We start from the raw sequence: 10,158 nt of genomic DNA on the forward strand, positions 1-10,158 counted from the left end.
TGCTTGAGGGCAGTAGGGGGAGCTTTCAGAGGTTGTAGAGCCCAGGCGGGTGAAGAAGGTATCCACTAGGGCCATGGAGGGTTGGAAGACTGGCTGGATCAGGAGGTATTCACGCTGAGAAGGAGGCAGCAGAAATGATGGGGGATTAGTTACACACATAGGTTACACATTGGTCCTGGGATCAAACCTCGTGTCGGGCTCCCAGCTCATTGAAGAGTCTGCTTGTCCCTCTCCCTCTGCCCCCCACCCACTTCGTGCTCTCTCACTCTCTTTCACTCTTTCCTCTCAAATAAATAAATAAATAAATAAATAAAATCTTTTAAAAACAACAAAAAAGGATAATGGGAACCAGCTCAAACCCCAGAGTGTTGTGAATTATCAGGGTGACCTTTTGGTTTTTGATAAATAGGTAGATGATAGGTAGACAGATAATGTTTAGATACAGAAACATATATGGGGGAGCATGCGTGTATGCACCGTAGCTCTGTCTACTGGAAGGGCCGGGGAGCCATGAGCACACATCAGTAAGCACAGCCCAATAGTAATGAGCAGAACAGCAACCAGACCCTGTTTTAAATACCACTCTACTTCAAAATAAACCAGAATTCCTTACAGAAATGGCAATTGCAAGGCTGCTGCAGAGAAAGTACAGGATAAACCTAGAACATCTTGTTGGACCAGAAATCAGAGAAATGCTTGAAGAATGAACAACAAAGCCATGTCAAAAGGACATGGGAGCCAGTTTGAAGGAGTCAATTCTGTGACAACTGAGGATCAACATAAGAGTAGTATTCAAGATTCTGGCACAGAGCTCCCCCACCTCCGGAAAGCATCATCCACCTACACAAACGGTGGCCAGATTGCATCTTGGGAACTGCTGTCATTTGCATAGTGTTTTGCATGACTTCCTTGGCCACCAGGGATTGGGCCCCAGTGGTGGTGGCATAAGGTGACCTTCGTGCATGGCAATGAAGACAAACCAAAGCAAAAATCTGGGCAGCTCTCAAGGACTACACGTACCCACCCTCTCATAAATTAAACCTCTCTTCTCTCTTTAAGCCAGGCAAACTACACCAGCTTCAGAGTCTTGCCTATGCAAAATTATCTCCCTGCTACCACCAGAAATCATTCGTCTCATTTTAAACACAATGCCCAAAGGGGAAATGCCTCCAAATTAAAAGGAGTCAGTCCTCAAGACAGTCGTTCTCCTGTCTCTGCCTGATCTGAACTTGTCTTTCCAGACAGCAGGGGCCACGACTCACGGGCCCTTTTGGACCCAGAAGTGGAGCAGATGCAGTCACGAGGAAGTTAGGCAGGCAAATTGAAAAAGAGTGAAAAGGACTTCTGACTGACCCAGGCCTTGAAACCAGGGTTCAGGCTGAGTTGACTTAACCCCCAAGGGCCAATGTGGAAGATGAATGAAGACCCACAAACGTGAGGAGTGTTTTTAGTTGCAGCTGTAAGAAACTTTATTGAAGGCAGGTTTGAGTTGGTAGAATTTGAGTAAGTAAATTATCCTCCATACTATATGGGGGTCTCACCCAATCAGCTGAAGGCCTTAAGAGAAAAATGACTAACATCCTTCAAGAAGGAAGGAATGTGCCTCCAGACCGCCTTTGGAGTCAAGACCACAACTTCAACTCTTGCTGGCATTGTTCAGCTGCCAGGCTGCCCTAGAGATTTCGGACTCGCCAGGCTCATGATCATCATGTGAGCCAATTCCTTAAAGCACCTCTATCAATCCAGTCTCTCTTCCTCTGCCTCCTTACTCTCCCCCTCCCTCCCCAGGTCATACCTTTACATGTATATAAGATAATATCGTACAGTAATTCGATAGACTCTATATTGAATGAGGAAAAACTGGGGAAAGAACAACGAATACAGGACAGGAGTTAGAAGATCATATTGAATCCTACCTGAACCCTTTCCTGAAGCTGAATTAAAAACACAATGCTGGGATCTATTGATTATATTAGTACAGGTCCAAGGGATCTGCTTCCGTTTTTCTTTAATTAAGTAGAGACCTATGACTGATTTGGGAATTCCGCTCCGCCTTAAAGGAGTTTACATTTTTCTTTTTCCACAGTGAAGTGATATTTACTTTGTTAATAAGCAGAGTTCTCTCAAGCCCCGCAGTGCAATCCCTATCGCCCGGGGATAGCCTAACACGGGCACTCTGGCTCCTTAGATCTTCGGGGGGCGGTGCTGAGAGTTGGATTTTTAACAAGCTCCAGGCAAGGCCATTTGTCTGGGCTCCACGTTCTGAGAAGCAGGGAACTAGAACTGTGGTTGTTGAGCTCCAGTGGCCATCAGAATCACCTACAGGGCTGCTTAAATTCAGTGGGTCTAAAGTAGGACCCCCGAAATTGTGTTTCTAACCCGTTCCCAGGTTGTCCTGATGCTGCCGGCCTGAGGGCCACACTCTGAGAAACCCGTCTGGAATCATCTCCTTGTCCTGACAATCAGCCGCAGCTCTACGCAGAAACGCGAATCCCCACGCCCCTGGTTGAGAGTCGGGTTCGGAAGTATCGGGAGGACTCGGGAACGTGTGTTCTTAACAAGCATCCTGATTGCTCTCTGAGAGGCCACGCCCATCCCCCCAGCCAAAGGGTTCTCTTCAATCCTTGCTGTTTTTCAAAACCCTGTGTCAATACAGAAGTGTGAACTCAAGCTGAACCCCCGACTCCCACTTTGGAAATGGGGCCAGGTGTTGACACACTGGGAACAGTCACAAGTGATTCTAATGCATCACGAAGCTGAGAACCACCTTGCACTGGAGCCGTGGTCCCTGACTGCAGCTGTGCCCTAGAGATAGCCACCAAGCATTATTGGCTTTGGAATCACCAGCCAGCATTCTGATGTAATGAGTCGGGGGTAGGAGCTTGGTGTTGTTTTTGTTTTGTTTTCAAGCTTTTATTTATTTATTTGAGAGAGAGAAAGCAGGCAGGCAGGAACAGAAGGAAGAGGGAGAAGCAGGCTCCCCACCCTGAGCAGGGAGCCCTCTGTGGGACTCAATCCCAGGACACCAGGATCGTTACCTGAGCCAAAGGCAGAGGTTCAGCCAACGACCCACCCAGAAGTTGTTTTACATCGCCCCCGTAGCTTCTAAGATTCAGCGAAGGTTGAGAACTCTGACTTGGAGTTTCAGCCCCAGACTGGCTTCAGGACAAATATAAAACTACAAGATTCCCTTCTCCCCTAAGCCCTGGGGCAGAATGAGCAAAGCAGCTCACCCCAAGTCTCCTCCCCTCTTGTATACGGGGCACATCTAGTCTCCTAAGGGTAATGACTCTACCTTAGCAACAGGCACCCCCGGACCCTGGCTGACCAAAGCATCGTCAAAGAGAGTGAAGAAAAAAGAGAGAGAGAGAGAGAGAGAGAGAACGAAGAAAGTACCCTCCTCAATTTTCAACTCAAGACCAAATTCATTCATTCATTCATTCAAAATATTTATTATGTTCCCACTGAGGGCCAAGAGCTAAACGAGGATTTGGGAATTTAATTAAACAAGCTGTGTCCCTGGTTTTAAGGACCTGAGGGTCTAGTCAAAGATCCAAGCAAAGAAATGCTACTGTGACTCGTATTGACACTCTTATTCCCTGGGACTTTAGTGACAGAGGGGGCACGCTAATCTCCTGCTCCGAATGAGCTGGAATACAAGATCTGTGGTCCCCGCTGTCTTCTTCCGGGTGCAGGCACCTGCCGCACTGGCAAGGGGCCGTGTCGTTCCGTGGCCTCGCTAACAAGATGTGCCTTTGAGAGAGCACTCAACATAGCAGAACAGTGAGTTCATTTTTGTTTGACGTGGAGAGTTTTGTTTTCTGCCATTTCCCATAAACTGAAATGCCTGCCGGAGTTGTTCAGTCTGGGAAAGACTACAGTTCACCAAAGGGCCTGATGCTCTCTGAGCCACGGGCTCCTCCTCGCTCCCACACCCTGAGCCGTCCTGTCATCTTCAGGGAAGAATCATAAGGGCATCTGGGCATCTCGCTGGAGCAGGAACTGCCACATCTGAACTTGAGAGCAGTCGCCTCCCATAGTGAGAGCATCCTGTCATTTCCTTGTGGATTCTTGATAGAAGTCATCAGTCAGGGGTGCCTGGGTGGCTCAGTGGGTTAAGCTTCTGCCTTCACCTCGGGTCATGATCTCAGGGTCTTGGCATCCAGCCCCGCATCAGGCTCTCTGCTCGTCAGGGAGCCTGCTTCCCCCTCTCTCTCTGCCTGACTCTGTGCCTACTTGTGATCTCTCTGTGTCTGTCAAATGAATAAATAAAATCTTTAAAAAAAAAAAAAAAAGTCATCAGTCAGCTGTTTCCATCATTTTGGGTTACAAGTAAATAAAATATTTCCCCGTGCTTCTTGTCATCCCTTCTGTTAGAATGTGATGAAGCATTTCCACTGATTACCCACAGCCATGTTGTCAAACAGCAGCGGGTTGCTAACATCTGGAGGGGAGGAGACTGGTGAGGAGGGTTTTAATTTAGTGAAGAGTTTTCTTTAATGAATCTCATTTTGGCAGGCAGAAGTCATGACGGGCATCATAATGCCAGCTCCTCTGCTACAGCCTTTCTAAAGTTGATGTCTGCCCCTTTCCTCAATCAACCCTGTTATTCCTTCCCTTTCAGCATCCTCAAGGGTCAAGACCCTGTAGCTAGAAGATATATTAAGGGGCTAGCTTTTCTTTAAATGAAGAATGTTTCACCTTGCTTTGTCTTAATTTACAGGGTTTTCCCCCACTATAAAGTGTATGATTTGTGCCTGACTAAAGGCAGACTGGGTCTCGCTGGTTTGAAATGTCTAATACACACTGTCCTGAGGCTTTGCTGCAAAGCAAATTAATTTTCTAGAGAAATTGACAAGATTAACAGGTCTTCATTGAAGCCAGCTTCCAAAACCCGAAGTGTAAATCTGTTACATAGGTTACAATGGTTTCTTCAACTCATTTCTGGGTTGTTTCCATTTTTTTAATTTGTGAAAATCATTCCCACCCCCCACCTCCCCCCAGAAATGAGCCTTCCTCAGGTACACGAGTAAAATCAATGGTGTGGTTGTGAATACCACTTAGCCACTTACTTGCTTAGTTTACGTAAACTCAGTAAGCCTCAGTTCTTCCTCAGTAAAATGGGGCTAATCTAGTACTGAGGTCATGGGTCACTGTGAGAATTAAATGACAGCAGATAGACACGAGACTGAGTGCCATGCTTGGCCCAGGAACAGTCACTCAGTAAATGGGTTTTGCTATATTCTGTGATCATAATTCTCTTTAGAGCTAATAAGGAAGGGTTTGGATGAAGTGATATCCAAGCAACCATTTACTATATATGTTATAGTTATATACTTAATGTATTTATATTATATATACAATATATATTAATATAATATATAACATCATGATGTTATATATATTTTATTATATATTATATATTATTAACATCATAATATATAATATACACTATTAATATTAACATATTAAACATATAACTACAATAAATATAAATATAATAAATATATTTATTTTATAATATATTTGTATATTATTTAATATATTTATTATTGATTATTTAATGTATTTATATAGTATATACTACATAAATATAATAAATAGATATTTATTTATATATAAATGTATGTGTATATATGAGTGTGTGTGTGTATATACATATATAAATATCTATATATATATATTTTTTAATCCTTTGTTTTCAGATCCCAGATATCTGCTTGTATTTAGTATCTTTTCAGATTTGGGTGTAGATCTGTAGGGTGGACCATAGAGAGGCAGGCTTGCTTTGCCAATGTAAGAAAGAGCGCAATTCTTTAGGGAAATGTAACACCCATGCATTAGTAACATGCCATTGTACTTTACATCAAAGCGTAAAAATTTTTTCTGTAACCCTTTCTCTAGAAGCAAAATAACAGTGTGGAAGTTTTTTTTTTTTTTTTTTTTTTTTTTTTTTTTGTAAAACAAGTCCAGTCAGTGTGGAAGTTTAAAGTATTGTAGAAGATGTCACCCCTTAATTACTTTACAATGCTTCCCAAGTGAAGGGGGGTAGGGCTAGTAAAGGAGCCTGAAGTCCTGAGGAGTTTGAAGGCTATCTCTGGGGCGCCTGAGTGGCTCAGTCAGTTAAGCATTGCCTTCTGCTCAGGTCCTGGGATGGAGTCCTTAGTCTGGCTCCCTTCTCAGCCAGGAGTCTGTTTCTCCCTTTGCCTGCCGCTCCCCCTGCTTGTGCTCTCTCTCTCTCTTAAATAAATAAGTAAATAAAATCTTTAAAAAAAAAAAGAATTCCATCTCTGCTACTAATTGGTGACCCTGAGCAAGAATCAGTACTTCACCCTTTCGGAGTAAGAGACTGTGTTAATTTATTAGAAAGATCTTTATAAGTGTTAAGTTATAATATTTTAAGGAGATGTGACCTGATTAACAAATAAAAGTTTTCCATTATCTATAAAGAGAATAAATGCTATTTCCCATGTTGACATTGTCCCAGATTTTTACATTACATTTCAATAGGAAGATGGCTCTGTTGTACACAAAACCATGGTGCCCAGAGTTGTCTAACCGCTTGATCCAAGCTGATGGAGAGGAATTAATGGATTCTCAAAGCCAGGGTCATTACTGCAGGTGCTGCCAGAAAATTCCACACTGCTGCCTAAATACAGAGACAAAGAAAATAAAATAGAGAAGAGAGACAAGGAATTGATCCTCTCAGGTCATCTTCAGGGGTCAGAGAACCTAAGATGAATATAAGCTGTTAATAATACCCTTGAGGTAGAAGGACTGAGTTTGTGGATTAGTGAAGGGTGTTAAAATGGAGCCAGCACAAACCAGCACAATTGAAGTTTAATTATAACAAAATAGTCTCTATTTTTTGGCATCATATAGCCTCACAAAGATACCTGTGCTTTGATAGCACTTTGTCTGTCTGGGAGTATATGGTGGCTTTTAAAAGTCATTTCATAAACAAGGTTAATGTAGTTTGCTAAACTGCCTCCCAAACTCTATCCCCAAGAGAAAATTATCATTGATTATGAAGAGAATAAATGCTGTCTTCCATGTTGACAGAAAAAAGAAAAAGGAATATTGGTCCTGTAATGAAGCCTAGAAATTACAGTGGTCTATAAAATAATATTAAACAGTTTGGTTTTCTTCTTCATGAAATGAATCTGTAGCATAGTCAGTTTGAGTGCTGGACAGAATCCACACTGACCCACGGTGCCAGATAGCAATCACGGAAAGCTAAGTCAGTCAGGAAAATCAACAGGTGCATATCGTCACCAGGTTGCAGCCTGGCCTCAGGCCCTGCTGGACCAAAACCCCTGATTAAGGATCTGACTCACTGTCTCCACATCTCCCGAGCCTGGACATATGCAGGAGGTCCCATTAATATGAATTCCAAATGACGGCAGCTCTTAGCATCAACAGTGCAACACCCCACCCTTAGCGGCTCCTCCCAAAATTCCCCCAACTTGTTTCTGGGTATCTCCTGGGTGATATCTTGGGCATGTCCAGTCCCAAGTCTGCCCAGGTTTGCCTGCTCCTGCTGTCACATCAGGAAACCATACCTGCTTTTGCTGCTCCCTCCTGCGTAGAAATACCAATGTCTGAAAAGGAGAGGCTGGGTCAAGATCCTCCCCAGACCACTGGGTCCTAGCAGAAAGGTGGGAATATGGCTCTCTTCTGATTTCAAGGCATCATGTTGTCACTTGGGTCTGAAAACTTAGGGCAAGACTCTGAAAATCACCCATGAAAAGAGTTTGTTTAGCTTCCTACTCAACTTCTTTCTCCACTGTGGCCTCCAATCAGACAAAGGGCCTAGCTAGAGAACAGATCCATATCACCTCCTTCCAACGTCCTTGTTCTTCCACTCTCCCCATCTCCCCTCCACAAAAGAAGCAAGAGAAGTAAACAAAAACTCTATCTCCTTCAATTAAAAAAACAAAAAAAAACTATAAAATATTATCCTTATCAGTCAGGATAGGCCACGTTATGCAGCAGTAACAAACAAAACGAACAGTGCTGTGACATCCCAAGTTCGTTCCTAATGTCCCCTGTGTGTTCTGTGCAGGATGTTAGGGGTGTCTGCTTATCCAAGTCAGCCAGGAAGCCACGCTGATGGAGGGTCTTGACATGCTCCCATGGCTTCTGTGGTCAGGCAGCTGCTTGATGTGACACAAATCACTTCTAAATGCAATTCTTCAGCTAAAGAAAGTCCGATGAGCATGGCTGAACTCCGGACAACACAAAAGCACAATTTTATCATGTCCTTGGGTGGGAGAGAACCGGAAGAGTTGTTACCAGCCTAATGACATCAGATAAGCCCATTCACATGTGTGTGCTAGGGGCACACACAGCCAAACTCTGAACTCAGCTGAGGCTGAGCCAGAGCACTTGCTATAATCACGAGAAGGGTAAAGTCACTTCCTCTGGAAATGCAAACTGTCACACTAACTCTGCAGGCTCATCTTCTGTAGGCCCTCTGTAACTGGGCAGGACCACACGGACCAACTGTCATTGGGAAGAGAAACACTGTCATATTCAAAAACTCATTTTTAATGCCAGAAGACTACAGCTATTTGGTTTAAAAAAAAAAAAAAAAAGCAGAGTTTTATCCAGAAAATTCTTTTTTCTTTTCTTTTTCTTTCTTTTCTTTTTTTACTTCCTACATCAAGAAGTGGAGCAGCCACATGTACATTCAGAGGTAACACACCTCCTCTGTAATCTATGAAAACCCTGGCATTTTGGTGCAACCTTTCATTACATTGCCTCTTACACTCACGAGTGTTCTCTAGGAAACACATGCCCTTTCGCAGGTGAGAAGCAGGGAGAGTAATCATTTGCTCATGGGTCTCATTTCCAGTATCTCTTACTGGCCCATTTTGCCCTTCAATGCCCTTATTGGTTGTTGTTGTTGTTGTTGTTGTGTGTGTGTGTTTCATTTTCTGTTTCCTTTGGTCTCCCTGTTTTATTTGTTGTTGTCACTGTTTGCTTGCTGCCCAGAAAATAAATATCCCAGCCAACCCTAAGCCTCGCTCTTGATCAGCTGTTTTCTTCTCAGAAAGGACGAGGCATCTCCTATAGGACTCACCCACCTACATCCTCCCAGGGCTGGTGAAGGTCACCACCCTCCTGCACCAGCCGCTAGGAGCACTTTAGCCACACACCCACCAGGCTCCCTCCCGTGCTTGTGGAGCATCTAACCTACAAATACTTAGGATGCACCTAGCTGGCTCCTTAGGTAGAACCTGTGACTCTTGGTTTAAACACTTGTGAGTTTAAGCCTTACACTGGGTGTGGAGCCTACATAAAAAAGAAAACAAACAAACAAACAAAACACAAATACCTGAGGCGAAGAGGTGCAAACACAGATGTGTAGAGTGGACACCTAGTGATTCCAGACAGCTAGAGGCTGTCAGTGGTAAGGACTTGGGGATGGGGTTCAGGAAGAGGTGTGGTAAGCTCACAGTCAGCCGAAAGAAGGGAAGGCTGACTGGTGGCATCACAGGAAATATGGGCTCCTGTTGCCAGATCTGCTTTTCATGAGACATCATAAACCCAGATTTTTATGTGTGAAATCCTTCAATCATTAAATGTCAGCTTAAACGTTTAGAAAATCCTGTGCAGGTCTTTCTTGGAATATGTACCATTTTCAAGCGTTACTTGGGCAAAATAAATTTTAAAATATTTTAAAATACATCTGCAGGCAAACATCTGGCCCTTCAACTTTCAGTCTGCAACCTCTTTCCAACGACCAGCAAGTGAGGGAATCCATGTGTGCTCACGTATGCACACATGTACTTTAAAACAGCTGGAGCGGGGATGCTTGGGTGGCTCAGTTGGCTAAGCATCTGCCTTTGGCTCTGGTCATGATCTCAGGGTCCTGGAATAGAGTCCTGCATCAGGCTCCTGCTCAGCGAGGAGCCTGCTTCTCCCTCTGCCTGCAGCTCCTCCTGCTCGCGCTCTCTCGCTCACTCGCTTTCTCTCTCTCTCTGACAAATAAATAAATAAAATCTTAAAAAAAAAATCTAGGGGCGCCTGGGTGGCTCAGTGGGTAAAAGCCTCTGCCTTCAGCTCAGGTCATGATCCCAGGGTCCTGGGATTGAGCTGGCATCGGGCTCTCTGCTCAGCGGGGAGCCTGCTTCCTCCTCTCTCTCTCTGCCT

This window comes from Mustela putorius, unplaced genomic scaffold (genome assembly GCF_011764305.1).
Source record: "Mustela putorius furo isolate JIRA1106 unplaced genomic scaffold, ASM1176430v1.1 tig00003846_pilon_pilon_pilon, whole genome shotgun sequence".
Classification (NCBI taxonomy): domain Eukaryota; kingdom Metazoa; phylum Chordata; class Mammalia; order Carnivora; family Mustelidae; genus Mustela; species Mustela putorius.